Source organism: Saccopteryx bilineata, chromosome 2, assembly GCF_036850765.1.
Source record: "Saccopteryx bilineata isolate mSacBil1 chromosome 2, mSacBil1_pri_phased_curated, whole genome shotgun sequence".
NCBI lineage: Eukaryota > Metazoa > Chordata > Mammalia > Chiroptera > Emballonuridae > Saccopteryx > Saccopteryx bilineata.
In genome coordinates, this window is record NC_089491.1 from 283,582,838 (window position 1) to 283,608,612 (window position 25,775).

The 25,775-nt window shown below is 44.7% G+C and overlaps 1 long non-coding RNA gene across 2 annotated transcripts in view; it reads left to right on the top strand.

The window, feature by feature from the left end:
* Positions 1-25,775, top strand: part of LOC136325954 (uncharacterized) — a 332,973-nt gene that overhangs the window by 117,638 nt on the left and 189,560 nt on the right. The window lies entirely within an intron of this gene.

Below are 25,775 nucleotides of genomic sequence, written 5' to 3' on the forward strand. Positions count from 1 at the left end.
CTAAAAAATCTGTGCGTGAGCCCACATCGAACTGTACTGAATAGGTATGAAACTGGGAGAGTTTTCCTTTAATTTGGTGCAGATTTCACATTTCTATCATCTTTTGTTGCTTTCCTGTGACCAGTCAAAAGTGCACCATGACTTTACGGACCCACTGTATATTCAGAAAATATTTACTATCCTATTATGTCTGAGAAAGTAGGCATAAACAAGACAGAATGTTCCCCTGTTGTCATGCAACTTAGATTCTAAGTGAGAAGAGAGGAAAAAAGCGAAGTACTTAACAACCAACATGCAGAATGGATAGGGAGATGGATGGATATATACATTTGTTTGGCTAGTTAAAAGTGCTGCACTAAAAAGTGTTATAACGATTTATAGTGGCTGTGTAGGGATTGCTAATGTAGAGAAGGTGTTCTTATTTCCTGGAGAAGCTAATGTTTGACTTGATACCTGACTAACCAAACATGAGGCCAGCCATGTGAAAATAGGGCAAGAGAACAGAAAGTGTAAAGGCCCTGTGGTGAGGAGACTAAATTGTTGAGGAAGAGCAAGACTGTGGTGACCCTAGGCTGTTAAGCATGGTAGGGAAAATAGTGGCAGAGGAAGCGAGAAAGTATGTGGGGGTCAGATTATGAAGATTCTCGTAGGCTTTGGAAAGAAATTTAGATTTTATTTCAAGTGCATTAGAAGTCATTGTAGAGTTTTAGGGAAGACAGTTATACAGTGAGATTTTTTTTTTGGAAAGAGTCTTTTGGCTTCAGTGTTGCAAATGGACTGGGAGGAAGTGGTGAGAGCCAGAAGGGTTAGTAGGCCGTTGCTGGACACACACATTAAAAATAAAAATAAATCAAAATACCCTAGTGAGCACATTAGGCAGTTGTTAACAAAATTTATCATGATACTGTACTCATAGAATAAACATTTGTTGATAAATTAAGTGTCTAGGACTGAAGCCAAGCTCCTCGTTCTTTCTGTGAACTGCTCTTTTTATATTTGGCTCCCGAGTAATGAAGTTACAGGCACTTTGTACACATTCGTATCTGGAAGACTCAAGAAAGAGAGTTCCTGCCTTTTGACAGGACCAGTGTTCCAAGTAGGGACATGTGTGTCCCCAACAAGCAGCTGTTTGGCTGAGAGAAAGCCCCACAGACACAAAGGACAGAAGAGAAAGACACATACCATATAGTCACATTTACATGTGGGCTCTAAAACACAAAACAGATGAACAAATAAAACAAAAGTCATAGATACAGAGAACAGAATGGTAGCTGCCAGAGAGGTGGGAGGTTGAGGTGGGAAAAAGGGGTGAAGGGAGTCAAGAGGTACAGACCTCTAGTTATAAAATAAACGAGTCATGGGGGTATAATGCACAGTATGGGAACCGTAGTCAATAATACTGTATCGCATATTTGAAAGTTGCCAAGAGAGTAAATCTCAAAAGTTCTCATCACAAAACAGAAAATTGTGCCTGACCAGGCAGTGGTACAGTGGGGAGAGCGTTGACTTGGGATGTGGAAGACCCAGGTTTGAAACCCCAAGGTCATTGGCTTGAGCTCAGACTCACCAGCTTGACCACGGGATTACCAACTTGAATGTGGGATCATAAACATAATCTCATGGTCGCTGACTTGAGCCCAAGGTCACTGGCTTGAGCAAGGGGTCACTGATTCAGCTAGAGCCCCCCCATCAAGGCATGTATGAGAAAGCAATTAATGAACAACTGAAGTGCTGAAAAATGAGTTGATAAGCTCTCCCTTCCTGTCTCTCTCTAAAAAAAAAAAAAAAAAATTCCAGAAAATTGTAACTTTGTATGGTGACAGAGGGTAACTAGACTTACTCTGCTGACCATTTAGTGATGTATACAAATATTGATCATTATGTTGTACACCTGAACTAATAAATTGTTATATGCCAATTATACCTTAAGAAAAAAAAAAAACAGTATTGGACTGGAGCAGAAAAGAAATTATTTGCCTGTTTCAGAGAGGACATTTCTGTCATTAATGCCCCTTTAGACTATCTGCATCCTGGGTTCCAAAATGGCCAGGGCTGATGGCATTTGTTGAGGCAATATATCAGATTAGTTCTGCTGAGGAAACTCTGGAAGGAGGCCAGGAGCCAAGAGAGTCCCCTGAAATTTACCTGAGTGATAGGACACTTAGATGATGGAGCCCCTTGCTTGCCCCTGTGAACAGCACAGCCAGACAATGCCGATTAGACCTGTGCCGTTCATTCCAGGGAAGAAAGGCAGACGTGAAGGGTAAACCAGCGACCACCTAAAGTCTTCCTGATCAGGCTCAAACTTGGGTGAAAATGAAAGAAAACGTCATAAATACAATCCAAAGTTCAGACATTTCTCGCATTGTTAGAATACGAGGGTTCTAGTGGTACACGTCCGCCCTGTTCACTGGATTAAAAATGATCAAGATCTCAATTATTGCAAGAGTGAATAAACTGTCTGCTTAGCTCTAAAGGAAGAGGACGTGGGAAGATTTCTGGCAGCCGAGTGACCCCTGGGAAGCCCCGGGGCCTGTGCAGTTTCCTTTCCCATCCTCATGGTGCAGGAAGCACCGCTGACTGATGCTCAGCAGTGTCGTGGACTTGTCCGAACATTCTCGATGGAAGGCACAGTCAGCTTCCACAGACCACAGCCAAACACGTTCCACTTCTTTGTGTTCTTGAGGCTTCACAGAGTTCATCTTCTTGACGTGGACCAATTGAGCCCTGCCCCAACTCCCCACCAACCTCCTCTGTCTCAGGTAGGGTCCCACGAGAAGTAGACACTAGGGTGGAGTGTAAGGGGCTGAATGTTTACTTACAGGAGCCCTGAGGCTCGCCACTTGTGGAAGGCGGGAAAAGAAAGCAGGATTCGGCAGAAGAAGTTAAAGCAGGATTCGGCAGAAGAAGTTGAGTCATGGTGCTGACTCATGGTAGCCTCAGTCAAGTTCCTGGGCAGCTCTGATGCAAGATGCCCTTTCAGAGTTGTCCCAAATTGGGCTGACATGGCCAGGATTTTAAACTCTCACTGATGAGTCATTGGATATAGGCCACTCAGGGAAAGGGTGTGACACTTGGGTAGCCGGCTGTTGCTCAGGCAGTCCCTGCAGGGGCTGACAGCAGAAGGCTGGTACCCGCTTCCCAACAACTGGAGAAACAAGCCCTTCCATGAAGGGGGAGCTGGAGAGCACACCACAGTGCCTACCCACTGCTCTCTGTCTATTTTATCAATATATATGGAAATCCAGGAAGCAAACATACAATGCAGCTTGAGCATCTCGGCCTTTGCCAATGCAGAAACCATAGCAGGAAAAGAAAAACCGCTAAGCATGAAAAGTGCTTTGATGACAAGCACCCTTGAGAATTATACTATCAACAGCTTCCAGTATTGCGGTTGTGGGGCCAAGAGAGAAAAATTCTCATCTTCCCTCCATCTCCTTTGAGGAGTTGATGAGTTTCATTCAATCATTGATTTCTTCTGGAGGGTTGGCTATGTGCTGAGCATTACAGAGACTATGATATGGAAGAGGCCAAAGAAATATATGACCCAATCCCTACCTGCTGGATACTGTGCTCTACAAGGGAAGGTGAACAGATGAGAGCAGAGGACAGCATCCTTTTGCTCAACCGTGTTCCCCTGGGAGGGCGAGGTGGCGTCTAGCACAGCCAGTGTTTACTGAATTACTGTACAAAGCTGGTCATATTAATGATGTGATGTTATCATTTATGCTCAAGACATCTACCTCTCTTGAGCATCAGTTCCCATGTTGTTAGAATGGATCTACCATGCCTGCGTACAGGTGTCCTGTGAAAGTGAGCTAGGGCAAAGGTTGTAAATTTGCTTTGTAAATTCTGAGTAGCAAAGCAGATGTCTGCTGCTCCTTTCAGACCTGATGCACAGTGTGTTCGCTGCGGGAGAGGCAAACTGGTGAGAGGGGGAGAAGTCAGAGATTTCCGAGCAGGGGTCATGAATTCTTGAGCAAGGGTTGTGAGCTGTCTGTGCCCTGCTGGCCCAGCATCCTATGGCCTCTGTGGTCCATCTTGCATGAGGACCTGTTGGCTTACTTGACTGCCCATTGAAGGGCAAGCCCTCTCCTGGGAGAGCCAAGCCATTATTCCAGCTGTCTGTAAGGCCCGTGGTGAGCAGAGCTGGCTCAAACGTCCCATTATTCAACTCACTGCCCCCAGGCAGGCATGCCTGTGGGAACAGAGGCTGCCCTGGGGGTGGTCCAGAGCTAGAGGAGCAGCCTACAGGACCCACCCGTGTTGGCGGCTTCTGAGGAGGATTTCAGGAAGCTGGACCAGGCATGGATTGGAGACTAATTTGCTTATTAACTTTCATCTGAAAGGCAGCAGGGTTAAATTGAGGTTTAGAGTTGTCACAGGTAAAGTAGCAGACAGACAAGGGGGAATCTTGAGTCATTTTTGTGTTTGCAGTGTGGCGTTGTCTCTATGTTGTCCCAAACACGGTCAAAATGTAGCCCTGTCTGAACAACGTGTGTGTTCTGTGAATGTGTTTATGATTTACTGGGATGGTCTTTCTTCACGCATAGCACTGATTTTATCATTTGTGCTGAAGCTTTTTAGATCCCTTTCTAGCCAACAATAGTTTCTTCCTGTTCATGTTCATGTACCCTGAGAAATTAATCTGTCCATACACTCGGTGGCAAAGGACAAGAGCAGATGACACTAAAATGGAAATAGAGATCCTGGAAACTTCTAGGGAAAGATTCTTTTTATTTTTTTTTACAGAGACAGAGTCAGAGAGAGGGATAGATAGGGACAGACAGACAGAAACAGAGAGATGAGAAGCATCAATTATTAGTTTTTCGTTGCGACACCTTGGTTGTTCATTGATTGCTTTCACATATGTGCCTTGACGGGGGCCTTCAGCAGACCTAGTAACCCCTTGCTTGAGCCAGCGACCTTGGGTCCAAGCTGGTGAGCTTTGCTCAAACCAGATGAGCCTGTGCTCAAGCTGGCGACCTTGGGGTCTCGAACCTGGGACCTCGGCATCCCAGTCTGACGCTGTATCCACTGCGCCACCACCTGGTCAGGCTAGGGAGAGATTCTGATTAGGGATTGGGTTATATGCTTTTTGCATGTTTCATTCCTATTAAGAAGTTGACTTCTTCAAGTTGGAAGTACTTTTGACAGCACCATTTATTCAGCAGTGGCTGACTTGCCCTTTTTTAACAGTGACATAAAATGTCTGGCTTTTCTGGGACATGGTCACTAATGAGAAAACTACGCAAGAGCACGGCCATCATATTCGTGGACTGAGATGGCCGGAGTCTCTCCATGGAGAGGTAAATGCAGTTCTCTCCTCTGTAGACCTAGAAAATAAAACTGACTTCCCAGTACAGCAACGTGTTGGTGTGATTTGAGTCTTCCAAAAGATAAAATCTGGCCCTGGCCGGTTGGCTCAGCGGTAGAGCATCGGCCTAGCGTGCGGGGAACCCGGGTTCGATTCCCGGCCAGGGCACACAGGAGAGGCGCCCATTTGCTTCTCCACCCCCCCTTCCTCTCTGTCTCTTTTCCCCTCCCACAGCCAAGGCTCCATTGGAGCAAAGATGGCCTGGGCGCTGGGGATGGCTCCTTGGCCTCTGCCCCAGGCGCTAGAGTGGCTCTGGTCGTGGCAGAGCGATGCCCGGAGGGGCAGAGCATCGCCCCTGGTGGACAGAATGTCGCCCCTGGTGGGCGTGCTGGGTGGATCCCGGTGGGGCGCATGCGGGAGTCTGTCTGACTGTCTCTCCCTGTTTCCAGCTTCAGAAAAATACAAAAAAAAACAAAACAAAAAAAACCCCCAACAAAACTGAAAAGCACAGATTTCAAGGAAGCCTCATAAGAACTGTTCTGCTATTTTGATCACTTCTAGTCTCTTCCTTTTTTTTTTTTCCAGTTTGCCTGTTGATTGCATCATAATAGGGTTGTCAAACTTTTTATAAAAACCGCCCACTTTTGCAGTGCTGGTCAACCTGGTCCCTACCACCCACTAGTGGGCGGTCCAGCTTTCATGGTGGGCCAATTGCAGCGCTGTTTGGTTGCGTGGTAGGGACCAGGTTGACCAGCACTGCAAAAGTGAGCAGTTTTTATAAAAAGTTTGAAGACCCCAATAACTGTTCACTAAAGTGCCACAGTTTAAAAAGTTGTGAATAGGGAAAATTGTGTCTATTTCTATACCAGCTTGGATAGTCTGTTATCTGTTCATTTTTTTTTTTTTTTTTTTTTTTTCTCTGAAGCTGGAAATGGGGAGAGACAGTCAGACAGACTCCCGCATGCGCCCGACCGGGATCCACCCGGCACGCCCACCAGGGGGCAATGCTCTGCCCACCAGGGGGCGATGCTCTGCCGCGACCAGAGCCACTCTAGCGCCTGGGGCAGAGGCCAAGGAGCCATCTCCAGCGCCCGGGCCATCTTTGCTCCAATGGAGCCTTGGCTGCGGGAGGGGAAGAGACAGAGAGGAAGGAGGGGGGAGGGTTGGAGAAGCAAATGAGCGCTTCTCCTGTGTGCCCTGGCCAGGAATCGAACCCGGATTCCCCACATGCCAGGCCAACGCTCTACCGCTGAGCCAACCGGCCAGGGCTGTTCATTTTCTTCAAGATGAAAGCTTGTGATCAGCACGTGCTTGTCCACCTTGCTGTCAAAAGTATAATAAATAATGACCTCCAACAACAACAACAGCAATGAAACATACAAAGATAAAACCAAGTCACTTGGGCCTTTGAAGTCATCTAAAATGGAGGAAATGTCAAAAGGAGGAATTAACAGCCGAAAGGAGGGATATAGGGAAGGGCCACCCCACCCTCTGCTGGGAGCCGGTGGCCAGGCTGGGAACTTGGCGGTTCTCAGATAATCGCTTGGACTCAAATTTTACGTGACCTTGAGTTCCACGTGGTGGGAGCATCTCTCTCTTTCCTCTGGCCCAGTAGTCCTCAACCGTGACTGTTCTTTGGAACCAACTGAGGAGTTTTTTTTAAAAGACTGATTCTTGGGTCTCTTGCCCAGAGATCCTGATGGTGGAGGACGCATCCCAAGCATCGGGGTGGCCAGTGCTTCCCAGGTCATTGTGCACCCAGGGCCCAGGGCCCGACCTCCGCTCCACTCCGGTAACTTCTTCACCCTGGGGCCAGTTTCTCTTATTCCCTGTGTGGAGCACAGTGCGTCAGTGAAGGGACAGAGGTGGACTTCTCATGGCCACTGTTGCTCTTCATCATCTTCAGCCTCCTGACAGGAAAAAGGTGACCAGGAAGAGAAATGCAGGTGCAGCTGGGCGGCTGCCCCAGGGACTCCCCAGTCACTGGTTCCGGAAAGTAAGGTCCTAGGGGGAGGCAGGATCTCTTTTCTTCTAAAACTCGACACTCGTCAGTATTCAAAGGAATCCTTACTGGTGGTGTAAAAATGATAATTAGAATTATTTTGAAAACAGTTGATTAGTTTGTGGTCTTGATGTAGGTTGTTTAAGAAAAATACAAATCCAGTGGCCTTTAGAGGCCTTGTTTCGGATTGGCTCTTACCTCTTTGCAGTAGAGACAGCAGGCTTGGCCTCCGGATTGGATTCTTGTTTCCTGTGATGTCACTATTTCCAGCCGTCCAAGGGGAGCCCTTTGATTTTGTGGGCCTGTTCCTGTCAGTAGTCATCCAGCCTGAGAGATGGGGAGAAGGAGAGTGGAGGAGAATTGCAGGGGCCTGCTGACCCTCCCGGGCTCAGGCCGTGGTACGCGGGGCCAGGGCAGTGAGTCACAGCCCGGCTCAGACACGCCAGCCAGATAACGATCAGAAAGACTTCCTGTTTGCCTCTGAGAGACACAGATGGGAATTTCATTTCCCTCTGATTTTCTCTGTTCTATGTTGCAAATAGCTCCATACATGGTATATCCTTTGACTTCCTGTCAGAGTACTCTTTCTCTGTTCTCCCAAAGACAGAAGAGAAGACGGGCTTCAGGTCCTCAAGTGAGTGTGCCCCTCATGGAGAGAGTTTGCCAGACCTGCCCCAGGCAGCGCCTGGCATGGGGCAGAATACCTGGTGCTCTCGTCCTGGTACAACCACATCAAGACCTGAGATCCGGATGGTCAGCACTAGGGGCAGGAAAACGCAGTGACAAAGGAGACAAAGTCAATGCCTGAGAAAGAGGCCCGGGACGGCTACTCTGGACCGTCGTCAGCATCACTGAGTGACAGGCAGAGGCCCACACTGAGCCCGCTTGGCCTCCGGGGGCAGTGTTGTCAGGCACAGGTGTGCCCGGGACCCTCCGGGGATGCTTCTCATGCAGGCGGCTTCCCTGTTTAGGGACCTGGTCCCCGACCTGAAGGACTCTCCCCTGGTGATTTCGATACACTTTAAAAATCACTGCCTTCCATTCACGTCTGGACCTAGTCATTGAACATGTTGAAAATCCTGATGTTTAGAATATGGAAACGCAGAGTTAAGATTTATACGGGGCATGACTTGTGTATGTGATAGAGGATGATGGTGTGGATGAAAAGAGGAGCGCCCTGGCATGAACAGGAGAATCATGTTAAGGTAGTGGGAGAACACGAGCGTTCTGACATGCACAGATTCCCACGCCATGGAGCTTCGAATCTCATGGATGTATATCCACCATGTCTCAGCAAGACATCGGATTATTGCTCTGTCATCGAAATGAGATGATTTCAGCTGCTCTTGATTTTTAAAATGAGATTCACATACTATTTTAAAAAATCAGCTGTAAAGTGTACAATTAAATAATGTTTAATATAGTCACAAAGTTGTGCAATAATCAGCAGTATAATTCCAAAATATCTTCATCAACCACCTACAGAAAGAAACCCCCTACACATTAGTGGTCACTCCCTGGTCTCTCCTTTTCCCAGTCCCGGAAGCCACTGATATACTTGCTGTCTCTCTGGGTTTACCTATTGTGGAAATGTCAGATGAACAGGACTGTACAATGTGGGGCCTTTTGTAGCTGACTTCTTCCACTGAGCATGATGTTTTCAGGGAGCATTCATTCTGTAGTAGATATCATTTTTGTGGCTCAATAACATCCCATTGTATGAACATAACCACATTTTATTTATTCATCAATGGATGAAGATTTGGGGCATTTCCACTTTTTGGCTGTTATGAATAATGCTGCTATGAATAGTTGTGCACAAATTTCTGCCCAGATATGTTTTTATTTCTCTTGGGTACCTACTAGGTGGAATTGCAAGATCATGCGGTTACTCTATTTTTAAACTTTTGAGGAACTGAAAGTATTTTTCAAAGTGGCTGCACCATTTCACATTCTGTCAGAAACGTGTGAGAGTTCCAATTTCCCTGTATTTTTGCTTGTACTTGATTGTCTGTCTTCTATGATAGCCATACCAGTGTATGCAAAGTGGCAGCTAATTGTGGTTTTGATTTGCATTTTTCTAATGTCAACTGACCTTGAGCTTGTTGGCCATCTGTATATCTTCTTTAGAGAAATGACTATTCAAATCATTGTCCCTTTTTAAATGGGGTTATTTTTTCATATTGTTGAGCTGTATGTGTTCTTTATATATTTTGAGTATAGATCCCTTAACAAATATTATTTGCAAATACTTTTTCTCATTCTGTGGAGTGTACTTTCAATTTCTTTATTTTTCTTCTTCTTTTTTTAGCTAGTGGGGGGGAGAGGAAGGGAGAGACATGAGAAACATCAACTCGTAGTTGGTGTCACTCATTGATTGCTTCTCATATGTGCCTTAATTGGGGTGTTCAAGTTGAACCAATGACCCCTTGCTCAAGCCAGTGACCTTGGGCTTCAAGCCAGTGACCTTTGGGCTCAAGCCAGTGACCGTGGAATCATATCTGTGATCCCACACTCAAGCCAGCAACCTCAGGGTTTTGAACCTGGGACCTCAGTATCCCAGATTGACACTTTAAACACTGTGCCACCATCAGTCAGGCTACTTTCAATTTCTTGGTGGTATTGTTTTCTACAGAATGGCTTTGAATTTTGATGCAGTTAGATTTCTTTTCTCTTTAGTTTTTTGTTTGTATTTTGTCACTGTGATCTTGGTGTCTTATCTACGGAGGTACTTCCTAACCCAAAGTTGTGAAGATTTACTCCTACTTTTCTTCTAAGAGTTTTACTGTTTTAGCTCTTATGTGTGAGTTTATGATCCACTTTGAGTTGATTTGTCATGTATAGTTAGGAGTTCCAACCTGATTCTTTTGCCTGTGAACATCCAGTTGTCCTGGCCCCATTTGTTGGAAAGTCACCACCTCCCCACTCAGTTGTCATGGCACGCTTGTCAAAAGTCAATTGACTACAGATCTACAGTTTTGCATCTGGGTTCTTTGCATTTTCATACAAATTTCAGGGCTAGTTTGTCAGTGTATGCAAAAAAAAAAAAAAAAAAAAGCAGCTAGAACTGGAATAACTCTGAAGGATATTTGGGTTGTTTCCAATTTTGGGCTGTTACTAATAAGGCTGCAGTGAATATCCGTGCACACATTTCTGTGTGGCTGTTTTCATTTGTACGTACTAGAAATGGAATTGCAGGGTCATACTCTATGTTTGAACTTCTGAGGAACTGAAAGTATTTTCCTAAGTGGCTGCAACCTCTTACATTTCATATCTCTGGTGCTTTTAAAAATGATTTTTTTTTTTTGTAATGGATCCAACTTATCCTCTTTGCTACCATGGGGGTTTTGTCCTGTCTTCCTCAAAGTGCCTCCTTCTAGAAATCAAAGTGCTCAGCTCATTTCTCAGGCTGCGCAGTCACCTCCAGGAGAGCCTGCTCTTAAAATGCAAATATGTCCTCTATATCTGGGATGTGAAAACCACGTCTCTTCCGCATTAACTTTTTGTAGGCTAGAGCCATGGCTGACACCTCCATCTCCTCGCTTAAATACACGTGATTCAGTTATTCCTCATTTTTGTGGCCTCTGGGTCATAAAGTCCATGTCCTTTTGGACTATGATCAGTTTTCTTCTCACTAAGAAAAAAAAGCCAAAGGAAGTAAATTTTTGAAAGAAGAACAGTGGCTGGTTTCAAGCTTTGAGTGTTGTTTTCGTTCTGAGGGTAAGATTTCTCAGACCCTGGGTTCCTTTCCCCTTTCCATGCCCTAACCCCCTCCTCCACCCAGACCCCTGAGAGAAGTGCTATTTATAGCACACTTTGCAGGATGCTAATGTACAATATTAATGAGTCCTTCCCTCTATCCTATCACCTTCACACATATTTTTAAATAGGCTAAATTCTGGGAAACTCCACAGAAAGAACAATCTTCCAATTAAATTTTACTATTGTTTTATTTGATTCTTTTTTTTTTTTGTATTTTTTCTGAAGCTGGAAACGGGGAGAGACAGTCAGACAGACTCCCGCATGCACCCAACCGGGATCCACCCGGCACGCCCACCAGGGGCCCACACTCTGCCTACCAGGGGGCGATGCTCTGCCCCTCCGGGGCGTCACTCTGGCATGACCAGAGCCACTCTAGTGCCTGGGGCAGAGGCCAAGGAGCCATCCCCAGCGCCTGGGCCATCTTTACTCCAATGGAGCCTTGGCTGCGGGAGGGGAAGAGAGAGACAGAGAGGAAGGGGGGGGGGGTGAAGAAGCAAATGGGCACTTCTTCTGTTTGCCCTGGCCGGGAATCGAACCTGGGTCCCCCGCGCGCCAGGCCGACGCTCTACCGCTGAGCCAACCAGCCAGGGCCTTGTTTTATTTGATTCTTCACGTTTGAGTTCAAGTATCTTTCCCACAATTCCTTAATCATACCAGCTATCAAGTACAGATAATGTGTTTACTCAGTAGGCTTGTTAATTTATTAACTTATTTTCAAATTCATTCATGTATTCACCTATCAATACATGCATGCTTTATTTCAACAAATACCTGTTGAGTTCCACTCACCAAACTAGACACTTGTGATTTAAAGATGAATGAACTTTTGATCAGGTCTGTTATGAGTTCAAAATTTAGTGTGTGTGTGTGTGTTGGGGGGGGGAATTAGACACAAAAATGCAATTTTGAAATAATAATATGAATTCAGTGACAGTACAGGAAGTTGTGGATCCCTGATGAGGGACAGGAATGCTAATAAGAAAAATAGAATCATGAGGCCCTAGACCATGGAGAGGTGAGTTTTGATGGAGGGACAGGGAATAGAAGCAAGAGAGAAAGAACCAGACTATTCTCAGGTAGTAACTAAGGGAAGATGATGTGACCATTGCATGCTTGGTGAAGACCAAATAATGGAAAAAGGGAGACTCACCCATTCCTTTGTCATCTTCTTCACAAAGCTGTCCTGGGCCCATTCAGTGGTCAGGTTTCTCTTCTTGTCTGACCACACCACAGCTTTTCCAAAGCAGTCCCAGATTCTCTGATTGGGGCAGTTCTTACCTGCAGCAATGCATAGCTAACGATTGGCAGTCAATTATGATGTTGAACAAGAAGGAAGGAGGGGGAGTTCTCTTTGCCTAAACGTTCTCACCTTGCTCAGTCTTGTCTTACACTGTTCTCCGCGGTGGATGTTATTCCCTTTCTGCCACTAGAGGGAAACATCAACATTTTTTTCTTCTTCCTATAACCAGGGAAAATCTTCCCTAAAAAAAAAAAAGAAAAAGAAAAAGAAAAAAGGCCCTGCCCCCCATTCAGCTCCACACTGTTTCCTCTGGGAAGCATTTGGGATGAATCACATCCTTACATGTCTTCCAGTTAGGCACTTAAATAAAGAAAGCCTGTTAATAATGTGTGAAATTTCATAAAATAAAACTCGGTTTTGACAGCTCATTATTTTCTCTCTTTAGTCCTTAGAAACCAAATCCTATATTAGCTGCTCCTGCTGCTCTATGCAGACACACACACACACACACACACACACACATACATTCTCACTCACATACCAGCAAGAAGGTGCTTCCTCCCTTTCTGCTTTATTCTCTTTTCAAATACAAGGCTGGAAACTGAGGGAAAGAAACGGCCATTTTCATTCTCAAGTATTCTTACTTGAACAGATTTTAAAATGCATCAACCTGAGTTTTGAGAATGTGTTAGGACTCTCTAGAGAAATAGAACCGATAGGAAGTTTGCATGTGTGCACACGTGGGGACCACTAAGTGGCAATCTGTTGTATATTCAGAGGAACACCTGGTCATCTTATAAATGACACTGGGTAATAAATAAAACAGAACTTAAGCAATGGGGAATCGAAATGGAGAATTAGACACAAAAATGCAATTTGGAATGCCAAAAACAAAGATCACATTGGTAATGAATCAGCATTATACTAGTACTAGAGACCTAAGGAAAGGGAGACACAAGAAAGGTGAGAAGTTCACTTTTTCCTACCATAAGTGAACATGTACTATTTGCTACATACCGGTGTAGGTTCATATGCGTTATTTTAATCTTAACAACCACCCTATGAAATAAGAGCTGCAGTTTTCCCTTGGGGATGGAGTCTCAGCCGTTATTAAGGAAACTTAAGTAAGTTTCCACGGCTAGTAATTTAGAAACCTGACACATGAACTGAATTGTCCTGACCCTAATTGCTATGCCCCTATCTCTGTGGTAGAATGCTTTCTGTTTATAAAGTCAATTTCTGGACCTCAATCAGAGGGATCTCTGGCTGTACTTGCCAAGTTCCCCCACCTGAATCCTTGTGAGGAGGCATTCTCTCAACTCCAGTGGTTACGGTTAGAGAATGGGGAAGTCAGGCCAATATTTCCAGTGTGGTTTCATCCTATTGCTCCCTTGTCCAGCTCTTAGTCTTTGCCTGTGATATGGTCGATGCCGTCAGTTACTTAAGTTCTGGACCTCAGTTTTCCATTCCATAGGCCTAGGCTTCGTGCATGCCACTAATTGTATTTCTTTCTGTTAAGTGCAAATTAGGGAATTTGCAAAGTTTTAGAGAAATTGCAAATTTAGAGATTTTGTAAAATTCTAGCACAGTTTCTTCCTCTACTTGTTCTGTATTCCCCCCCTACCCCCATATATAGATTTCTTCAGACAGGTTATGTTTGATGATCTCCAGGTAGATTGTATAGAATTCCCATGGTACTCAGTCAAAACTCAGATTTCCAAAAGTCCATTAAGGTTCTAAGGGTTCTCCACACAAGATTAGCTTCTTCCCTGGAGAGGACTAAGTAACAGCAGACACTACCGAATTATAAACTGGGATAGAATCCTACCTTACAGTACGGTTCCGTTTTCCCGCCTGTCCTGCCTACTCTTGGTTGGTCTCTCCCGATGATGAGGACCTTCATTTGACAGTTTGGTAGTCATTGCTTTTTAAGGATCTAGTTCTCAAGATGGAAATTCCCAACTTTGAAAGTGTTATCATGTCCTATTATTGCTGGGGTTGTTGTTGTTTGTTTGTTTGTTTGTTTTGCAATGCCCTCAATCTTCATATACAAAGTTAACTTAGTTTTGTCTAAAGAGGAAATCTTTGAAAACTTATAGAGACCACTGGTTCTGGACTCTCAACCCCAGAAGGTCTTCCACCATTCTGCATAGTGTAGTGATGGCTAACTTTCGGTAAGCAAGAAAAATGTGTGGCAGCCATGAATTGTTCATTAGACTCTTCATCATAGGCTACAAATGAGGTTGCTGGTGTTCCAGGTAAAGTGTAGAGATTAACTTTAGTTTCATGGGAGTATTTTCCTATGTCTTGCTCTCTGTTTTTCTTATTTGATCCAGAAATGAGAATTAGACTTTTTAGTAGGTTATTTCTGCTAGGAACCTGTGTGTGTGTGGGGGGGGGGGATCTGTATTTTGTGGGGGTGGAGGAGCATTACCTATCTGGTTGATCCAAACGGAGTAGCTGTAACTTGAACTGAGGGTGTATCTGGCAAGCTCACAACAGAAGGACTTTCTAATGGGTGAAAATCAGGGGTGTCCTTGACCAGGGCCCTGGTGCTGAGGTGTCACCTGGACAAAGAATGCCCCCTTCTTCAAACAACAGCAGAGCATGTGAGCCCACCCCATCCATGTAGGGGTAGCCATATGGATTCACTACAGAGGTGCACGTCTTAGGGGAGGTCCCCTAGAAGTGGACCCTGAGATAGAGTTTCATAAAGGCAGTTCACTGAAGAAGTGCTTTTAGGAGAAGGGAAGAAGGAGAAGTGGGATAGGGCAGGGCAAGAAAGCAAGGATTTGATTTCAGCAGGGACTGGCTTCAGCGCGTGTCCTGTAAAGGAGCTCTGGAGCATGAACGATCCCATCGTTAGTCCCCGTGTGAGGCGAAGGAGCCAGAACTGTGTAGTCATTGGTGACTGACCGCTTGGGGGAAGGTGGCTTCGCTCAAAGGCCTGTTCTCCGGTGAGGCAGCTCAGTACCCTTAGTGGTGATGCTCAAGGCTGTCAGGGGATGGGTGCACCCACTCATTCGGGGGATCTGGACAGGGTAGCAACAGCAACCACGACAGCGAGAAATGTCTTTCTCTTTCCACCACATCTTAAAATTTTAAAAAACAACAACAGTACTATTGTTTTTATTTAAGGAATTAAACTGACACTTTGAATAAATGGTTTTCTAATTTGTCAGCCAGAGAAGGTCTTGGCGTTCAACTGCAGTTGGAGTCTTTTGGTTTGCTAGTAATTTGTAGTGATAAACTCAGAAAAACACTCAAAGCTTGTAAGTTAGGCTCATTTCCACAAAACCACAGCAAGAATTAATAGTATGCAAAAAAATTTTTTTTCCTTAATCCCCCCCACCCCTGACAATGGTGGCAGGAAAGACGAACTTTAAAAGCAGAAGTCACAGGATATGCAAAGCCATGGAATTAATAGAACAGCGGCTGTCTGGGGAGACGCGCATTTTCCTGGTGTCTAGGATGAAGGATGGGAAGTGGAGAATGAGGCATCAGAGGTGAATCAATGGCTGGTGTGGCTAGAAAGTGGGACTTGTAAGTCATGCCAGGAAGCTTGGCTTACATCATGAGGGTGATGGGAAGCCACCGAAAAAGTGAACAGGGGGAGCATGAGCTCATTTTGAGGAAGGCACAGAAGTAGCCCCGATCTGATCCCTGACATAAGAAAGGTGCTCTCAGTCACCCCGAACGCCCCAGCTCCCTTGAGACTGGCACAGCCTTGTGCTCAGTTCAGGCTGGTCACCTGAGCTTGCGGTTAGTAGAGGCAGTGAGGGAAGATTAAGGACATGACCGTGGGTGGCATGGTGACTGTAGTTAACGATACTGTGCTGTATATTTGAAAGTGGCTAAGAGAGGAAATGTCAGAAGTTCTCATCACAAGGAAAAACGTTTGCCATGGTGCATGATGATGAATAATAACTAAACATGAAGTGGTAATCGTTCTGCAATGTATGCATTTATCAGATCATCGTGTTATATACCCAAACGAATACGATGCTCTCTACCAATTATAGCTCACTAAAAATAAATAAGGAAAAGCCCTCTTCTCTTTAAAGCAAAGATCTCCAGCCACCTGAAAGTTACAAACTGTTGGCTCAAAGGCCAGAAGCAGATTTAGCTGCTTGCAAAGTGTCACACTGTGTGTGAAATTGAAATTATTGCTCTAAAAAGACCACAGGTTAATGTTAGAATTTCCATGTTTGTACAAGTGGCCAATAGATATATGAAAAGGTATGTAACTTCACTAGCTATTAAGGAAATGCAAATCAAAACTACACTGAGATGCATCTCACACCTGTTTGAATGGCTGCTATTAACAAAACAGGTAGTCATGTGTGTTGGAGAGGTTGTAGAGAAAAGGGAATCTTCATTTCACTGCTGGTGGGTGTGTAGACTGGGACAGCCACTGTGGAACACAGTATGGTGGTTCCTCACAAAATTAAGACTAGAGTTACCATATGACCCAGCAATTCCTCTTCTGGGTATCTCCCCCCCAAAACTCAAAAACATTTATTTGCAAAGACACAAGCACCCCCACATTCATTGTAATATTATTCACGGTGGCCGAGACATGAAGACAACCAAAGTGGCCTTTGATAGAGGATTGAATAAAGAAGATGTGGTACATATATACAATGGAATACTACTCAACCATAAGAAATGATTAAATACTACCGTTTGTGAGAAAATAAATGGACTTTAAAAATATTATGCCTAGGCCCTGGCTGGTTGGGTCAGTGGTAGACCATTGGCCTGGTGTGTGGATATCCCAGGTTTGATTCCCAGTCAGGGCACAAAGGAGAAGCAACCATCTGCTTCTCCACCCTTCTCCCTTCTCTCTCTCTTTCTCTCTATCTCTCTATTTCTCTTTCTCTCTATCTTTCTATCTCTCTTTCTCTTCCTCTCCCTCAGCCATGGCTCAGTTGGTTCAAGTATATCAGTCCTGAGCACTGAGGATGGCTCCATGGAACCTCTGCCTCAGGCACTAAAAATAGCTCAGTTGTGACCATGGCCCCAGATAGGAAGGGCATTAGCCCCAGTCGGGGGTTGCCAGGTGGATCCCAATCAGGGTTCATGCAGGATTCTGTCTCTCTATTGCCCCTCTTCTCAGTTGGAAAAGAAGAAAAAAAAAGAACCTTATGCCTAGTGAAATAAGTAAGTCAGAAAAAGCTCAGAACCATATGATTTCACTTATATGTGGGACGTGAACAAACTCATAAATACAGACAACAGTATGGTGGTTACTGGGGTGAGGGGGAGGAAGATTGTAGTAAAGGGGGGAAAATATATAGTGACAGAAGAAGATTTGACTTTGGGTGGTGGGCACACAATGCAGTACACAGACCATACATCATAGAATTGTACACTTGAAACCTATATGATCTTATTAACCAATGTCATCCCAATAAACTTAATAATAAAAATGAGAATCTCCATGTCTGAAAAAAAAAAAAAGAATCCCTGTGTCTGGTTTATGTTCAAATGCTGAGCCTTCTGTCAATGTTAAGCTTGGTTTAGGTTTTAATGTGTTCCTTGCCATGCTTAAAACACCACTTTGGTGGAAAAGCTTAGTGTGCTTATAGCAGCTCAGAGAGCGTGTCCTGAGTAAGAGGGACATTGGCGTGACTCGTTTATTGCATGTACACCATGAAAGAAATAAAAACTTGCATAAATAGTGGCAGACCATAAGAAAACTGAAGTTCTAACCTTACAGAGTTGCTCGTAACCTAGAATGTCATTGAGATGACAATATTTGCCCCTCCCAAATTCTGCTCTTTTACATATAATGCCTTGTGTGTGAACTTTTTTCTTTTGTAATATGTTTTGTTTCGGGTTACTTTGAAATAAAGCCAAAGATATGATATAATTCATGTGCACAATAATGTGTGTCTAAGAAAACAACACAGTTGAAGGCAGCAGTATGAGCATTATATAGAATAAGAACTTAGTTGATTGTGAAAGGACGAAACATTATCACGACTTAGTTTACCATGTAAGGGCATTGCTGTTGTGAAACAAGCTATGTATTAAGTAAGAAAAATTTCCCGGAATCAGGAGTGTTTCTAGACCAAAGCATTATGAAGTGTTGGGCGTGTGAGCAGAAATGATGAATCTAATCTGGGAAGTGACCCCCTCATCCTCAGCCGGGGATGCATGTCTGGGGAACTCGGCCCACGGCCAGGTGGCTGAGCGCATCTCCCAGGGAGGGAAAATGCTTCTTCCAGGGCTGGCCCCAGAGAGACGTGCCCTCTCACACCATGGTCTTCCCACCTCCATCCCGTGTGTTCAATTCATTCTCCTGATTGACATCAGATAGATAGTGGGAGGCGCCCCAAGGCTGTTCCTCTGCCTGGGGGCCCACGGCACCAGTGGAGGACAGATGTCACCAGGAAAGTAGGTGAAGGGTCTTTCTTGATCTGGTCTCCATTGTTTGTAGTAGTGGCGTTTTGCTATTTTCTGAAAACCAGATTCACTAAATCAACATGTTGAAATACTGTTGCAGAAAAAAAAAAAAGTAAGACCATTTGGAAATGGAAATCTAACCAGGCATAATGTAGCTTATCATTTGAAGACATAGTTGAGAGGCTATAGGACAAGTTTAGTGGGAAAGTAAAATTATTGGGGATATTTTTTGGTTGCAGCTAGCAAAAACACATTTAAATCATACCATTTTGTTTCTGTGATCCTGGTGAATATTTATTTTGTCATCACTAAACATTTGGACGAGATACAGTGGAGGCCCAGGAAACACGAAAGCTCTGGACATGACTTTTTTCATGTGTCAAGAATGATCCTGTAGGATTTCATGCAGACTACTGAAAAGTACTCACTGAGATTTCAAATAGTACTCTTGTGAGTACAGTTGGAGCTGGGTGTTAATATTAGATTATACTGAAACTTAAGTCCAAGATGGTATTGTCTTACAAGCATCAGGAGCTCAAATCTGCCTAGGACATTGCCCACAGAAATCACTTTGTATCAGGAAGTTATCCATCATGATGTGGTTATTAGTGCTATGAACTAGGTGTGCACCGCTGTCGGAGCCAACAGTCAACTACTTTGCCTCGTGAACCAAACACCTAAGCAGATAGATACCTAATGGGCTACAGAACACACAAATAAGGGGCTTGCTCATTCAGCACACAGTGCTGAAACATTTTTAGATCTGTTGGGGGAAAATAACTGACTTGTTTGAGTCATTCAAAGGGAAATTCTAGAAATAAACTATAGAAGAGGTTAAATCAAAGCTTGGTCCTTTCGATTGTTATTGCAAACAACACAAATATTTGAAATGTCTTCCTACAGGGCCATTTATTTATTCATGGTAACCAAATATAGTATTTAATTTTCTCTTTCCTGACAAAAGCCATGCCTTTGGGAAACTCATTGGCCAAGGAGAAATGTGACTCATTTTCATGTACTGGGATTGGTCTCTGTCCCACCCTCCCCAAATGAAAATGTCAGCCACACATACTGTTCCCAGATTAGGGATTTGAACAATAAATTTTGAAAGTGTTTTTCTGATATCAGACCTTTTGGAAATGAGTTGAAGTTGCCCAAGTTGTTACAGTTCACATTGTTGCTGTGAGGGGCCGTGCCCTGACTACGAGGCTGAATTCTGTATAAGGCACATCACAAAGTACAGTACAGGAGCTGACACTACTGGGTTTCTGGGTCCTAATCAATCAACACAAGAGTTAACATCCAATCATTAAAAATTTCACACATGGCATCTCTGTAAGACGTAAGCAGGATTCATGGAATGCACATTGTAGGTCAGTAAAAATACAGGCGAGGCAAACGGGTTGGCTTCTTCTGACGTGCTTTGTTCATATGTGCTGGCTGCCTGGTCCCTCTTGGCTTCTGAGTTATAATGCCTGGTCCGCCTCCTGTATCTATTACAGTAGCACCAAGATTCTTTGATGGGTCATACATGCTTATAAACTGCCTTCGGTTCTTTCTGGAAAAAAAGATGGAGGCTGAAAAAAGACAAATGGATGGATGGGTGGTGAATGGAGAGACAGCTGGATAGCAAAAACGTACTTCAGTCCACACTTAAAGTGCAGGATATACCAATTAGTTCTATTTTTGTCTCGACTTAATTTCTTCTTCGACTTCGCAATTACACCACAGGAAGGGAGAGTTAGGCTCAGTCAGTTTAAGATTTCTGCCCCTTTTTCTGCAGGGCTGTGGCTCAGTTCTGAGAAGTTTACACAGACCCCAGCTTTGGGTTGCAGGCAAACATCATTTGTACCCGCAGGTTTTCACTGAGACTCTGTGGTTCAGCCTGGTCCTCAGTTACCAGCCCATTCTAGTGACGGCTGACATCCACTGCCTCTGGGGTAGAGGCTGCCAGTTCTCCTCACAAATCCCCGGCTCCATGGTGACTTCTGGGAACCACATTTCGCTGCCAGACCCCCTGGAACGTGATGGTCTGCCTGACTGGTGGTGGAGCCCTCTTGTCTTGATCCACCCCGTGTCCCTGCTCCTCTCTGGCACCGCCCCTTCTCCTGCAGGGTGGAGATGCTCTCTGCCTCCCTCAGTTTCTTGGGGTCTTGCCGCCTCTCTGGGACTCTCCTTGGAGAACGAGGCATCAGGTCCCCCTCTCTCTGGAATCCATCTGCTTCCCTGTTTTCCTTATCTGTACTCCTTGACTCCATCTCCCCAGCCTGGAGAACCTTATTCTGAAGCAGAGAAATGTTCTCCTACCCTTTGGTTCTCTGTACACTTTAGGTCAGGGGTAGTCAACCTTTTTATACCTACTGCCCACTTTTGTATCTGTTAGTAGTAAAATTTTCTAACCGCTCACTGGCTTCATAGTAATGGTGATTTATAAAGTAAGGAAGTAACTTTACTTTATAAAATTTATAAAGCAGAGTTACAGCAAGTTAAAGCATAAAATAATAATTACTTACCAAGTATTTATGTCAGATTTTCACTAAGTTTGACAGAATAAATCTTTATAAAACAACTTACTATAGTTAAATCTATCCTTTTATTTATACTTTGGTTGCTCCACTACCGCCCATCATGAAAGCTGGAACGCCCACTAGTGGGCGGTAGGGACCAGGTTGACTACCACTCCTTTAGGTGAACCCAGATCTGCCTCTTGCGCCTCATAGAGCTGTGGATTTTAGAACCAAAGCCAAACATTCACTCTCAGGAGAGTGTTACTTTATGCCCTGTCATGTCCCTCTACCATGGCAGAAAAACACAGAGACAATAATTGGGGGGAAGGGATTCAGGTGTTAGGAGACAGAAGTGGGATGGGGTAGTAGGGTGGAGAGACAGGAAACAGACAGAAGACTTACAGAACGTAAGAAAAAGAAATCCGAGAACCACTGTTCTAGGAGATAGCATCTAAAAATCACTCCAGATGTGTTCATATCTTGGCTATTGTTATTAATGCTGAAATGAATAGAGGGGTGTCTTTTTCCTTTTGAATTGGTGTTCTCATTTTGTTTGGCTAAATACTCAGGAGTGGAATTGCTGGATCATAGGGTAGTTCTAGTTCTGCTTTTCGGATGAAACTCCAAGATGATTTGAATAATAAACTAGTTAAAGGGTGAATTTGCCAGATGTCTGTGTGATGATCCCCCATTAACCTTTTCTGACATATCAGTGTGCATCCCCGAGCCCAACTCATTCCACAGCATTTTATGATTAAAAGCAAAGGCTGCAGGTACACTCACTCATGACTTGCCTTCCTTGCAAACTGGTACGTGCTTTTTGCAGCTGATCTGCCGTTTGATTACCAGCTCACATTCGTTAGTCAGTGTGCCTGAGCTGTCTCGAGAAGTTAACTCTTTGCAGCGTTCATTCCCTTCCCCTGTAAGGTCCACACTGAACCCCTCTCCTGCCAGGTCTGAGTCACCTAACCGCGGAGAGTGTGATGTTTTCCATCCATCTGCCCACCTTCCTACTCACGCACCCGACATCCAAGGGGCATCTGCTCTGTGCAAGGAGGTGGGAGTACAAGTAAAGGTAAAATATCATCACCGCCTCCCAGCATTCAGCCTACTGAGGACGGAAGAGCTCAGTCCATAGGCCAGTTACAGTGACAGGTACAATACTCCGTGATAAGGGCTGCAGTAAGAAACTGGCCAACAGTTCCAAGGATCTTGGGGACGCCGTCCCATGCTTGGCCTTCCCTGCTTCCAAGATATTAGAAGGGTTCAATAGCCAGGTGCCCTGTCTCGAGCCACACCAGCACTCCTGTTTCCTCCTCTCCCAGAAAATTGTAGCCATCCTCAAGATCTTTTATCTTGGTCAAGCAACTAGTCCCTTTTCTTTTTGCTTATCCAGTTACCTTTGAACTTCAGATGCAGGGGGTTGAGTTGATCACTGCTCATTGAGCAGTTCATCCATAACTGGCTTGTCATTGGCAAAGCCAGACCCAGCAGGCCGCCAGGAGCCAGGAGCATGGGGAGGCTGGGAGAGCAGCTCTCAAGGAGAAGATTGGTCTTGTTGGGGGAATGCCGTTTCCTTGTCGGGTTAATCAGTTCCCACTTTATTTCAGGACGATGGGAGGATTGGAGACAGCCGAAAGTAAGTCAGACCCTGCGCTCAGCCAGGGTCCACAGTCCTCCTTCCTGGGTTGTCCAGTCTCCTGGACTTGAAACAGTGGAGAGGAACATTCACCTCACAAAGGCCAGCGAGGTTAAACGGCATGGACGGAAGCTTTTGTTCCTGAAAATCGGGAGTGTTTCTCAGTAGAAAAGAAGGATAAGTTCAGAATATTTTGGAGCTGAGAGGTTCTGCTTCTCCTTTTTGGCGAGGTTTCTGTTCTCTCTTTCTCACTCTCTCTCTCTTCCTTTTGGAATCACTGTACCCTCAGAACATGGCCCGTGTCTGCTGCATGCCACATTATGTCACCGCTCTTCCGCATGTGAGTTCACTTAGTGACATCAGTTCAGGAAATGAATTTTTCTAGAAAGCAATGTCACTTCCTTTTTGACATGTCATGAAAAGTACAGCTAAACGAAAAGTTATGGGATAGCCTTCAATTCACAAACATCAATTATGCTGTAGGTCCTTGTTCACACGCCTGTCAGCCTTGTGAACTTGGGCTCAAGAGGAAGAAAGGCGGGCTTCAGAATCACATCAAAGCAGCTTTACGCCCCTTATGTGCACCCTGTGTGGTGTTAGAAACGTTATTTGATCTGCCTGAGCTCTCCCGTCTGTTAAGACCAGCAGGGATAGTGAAATGGTGCTTTCTGCCTCCCAGGAACACGACCTCTCCCTCCGCCCAGTAAGCACTTCTTTTCTCCCTTGTTTCCACTTTATCTGAATCCTTCCCATCCTTGAAGACCCAGTTCCAGTCACGATTTCCTCGGCTGCTGGCACCTGCTGTGACCTCTCCTGCGCCTTTGAACCCTTTGGAGTGAATAGACACCCTATACCGCTCCCTTAGCACTGACCACTTTGTGAGACGTTATTCTCCAAGGGGAAGGAAAGAGAGCTAAAGAGGTAGGTTTAGAATTAACTGCTTTCTCACCAGTTGTCTGGTTCAGGCCTTCTTCTGCTTTCTTGATCTTTCAGCAGTAAATAGACTGTCACTGCCCCAGTACTTCTTAGAGATCCCATTGTAAGTCCTCTGTTCATTTACCTAGTTCTAGTTTGAAAGGTAAAAAAAAAAAAAAAAAAAAAAGGCCCTGGCTGGTTGGCTCAGTAGATAGAGTGAGATAGAGTGTTAGCCTGGCGTGTGGACATCCCAGGTTCAATCCCAAGTCAGGGCACACAAGAGAAGTGACCATCTGCTTCTCCACCCTGCCCTCTCTCCCTTCTCTCTCTCTTCTCTTCCCACAGCCAGTGCCTCAGTTAGTCTGAATGCCAGCCTCAGGCGCTGATAGTAGCTGAGTTGGTCCAAGGTTGTCAGCCTCAGATGCTAAAAATAGCTCAGTACCCAAGCATGGCCTCAGGTGGGGTTACCAGGTGGATCCCCGGTTAAGATGTGTACTGGAGTCTATCTCCCCTCCTCTCAAAAAAAAAAAAAAATAAGTAAAAGAAAAATGCTTTCAGACAAGCTACTCCACCAAGAATGTTAGCCTCCTGACTCTCAGTCACTTTCCTCACATCCCACTGGAGCGGGGAATTACAGGCTTGTCCCCATAATGACTGAGTTCAGCCTTCCCATTGCTGCCAAATGACGAAACATTAGACATACTTCTCCTCAGCGGTTTGGACCATTTGGCTAACACAAGACCCAAGTTGAAAAGTTATGTCTTTTCTTCCCTTCTTGATTACAGCAAAATCTTTCTCCAAATCAGTCGTCTCGCAGCAGCCACTGCTGTTTCTTTTGCCTCCAACACTTTGACCAGGTCCTGGAATGACTGAGCGTGGTCTTCCAGAAGCTTCTCTCTAGTGCAAAGCCCTTTACAGATCGCAAACATCTTGTTCACACTGGCTCTGCATCTTGGTCCTGCTCCACTCTGCCTGGGACTGTGTTGTACCATTAGCTTAAAATACTGTGTTCTCTTTGAATCGTCATTCCCAGGGTGCCCAGTTCTTACTGTTGGATAGTGTCCACACTGTCTTTGGGACTGATTGCATTGGAAAAGATGTTGTTGTTGTTGTTATTATTATTATTATTATTATTATTAAGAGGCAGGGTGGCAGAGAGACAGACTCTTGCATGTGCCTGGATCAGGATCTACCTGACAAGCCCCCGATTAGACGATGTTCTGCCCATTTAGGGCCTTTGCTCTGCAATTGAGCTATTTTAATACCTGAGGCAAGACCATGGTGCCATCCTAAATGCCTAGGGCCAACTTTCTTGAATGAGCCATGCTGCAGGAGGGAGGGGGAGAGAGAGAGAGAGAGAAAGGGGAAGAGTAGAGAAGCAGATGGTCACTTCTCCTGTGTGCCCTGACTGGGAATTAAACCCAGACTTCCACACGCTAGGCCAACACTCTACCACTAAGCCAACTGGCCAGGGCCTGGATATGATTATTCTATTACCTCCAAAAGTATACTTATCTTTCATTGTGCATATCATCAATGATAAATTGTATTTATTTTTCATTCTTAAACTTGGCCAGCCAGCACACTCTGCCTCTAGGTCATTTATAATATTGTCCTGGGCCCTGGGCAGACTGAGTCTAATTTTTTTCTTCCTTAGAGATCTAGGAACCTACTAAAAACATGGCATTCTGCTACATGTATTTGCCAATTGCCACTAGTGCTGTGTTTTCTGAGATAGTCTCTGATTCTAATATTCTGTCAAAGATTTATATGTGTAATCTTATTTATAGGTTGCACTTTGAGATTTGGGAAATAAGGTTATCAGAATCCGATCCCAGCTTTTAAGAAACCCCCATTCTGTGGTTCCAGACAAACTGCAAAACAAAAGCAAAAGCCTGTAATAAAAAGTGTCAGGGTGACTAATTCAGATCAGAGCACTGTGTCATCTCAGAACGGTTTACGGTCAGGAAGGCAGGGATAGC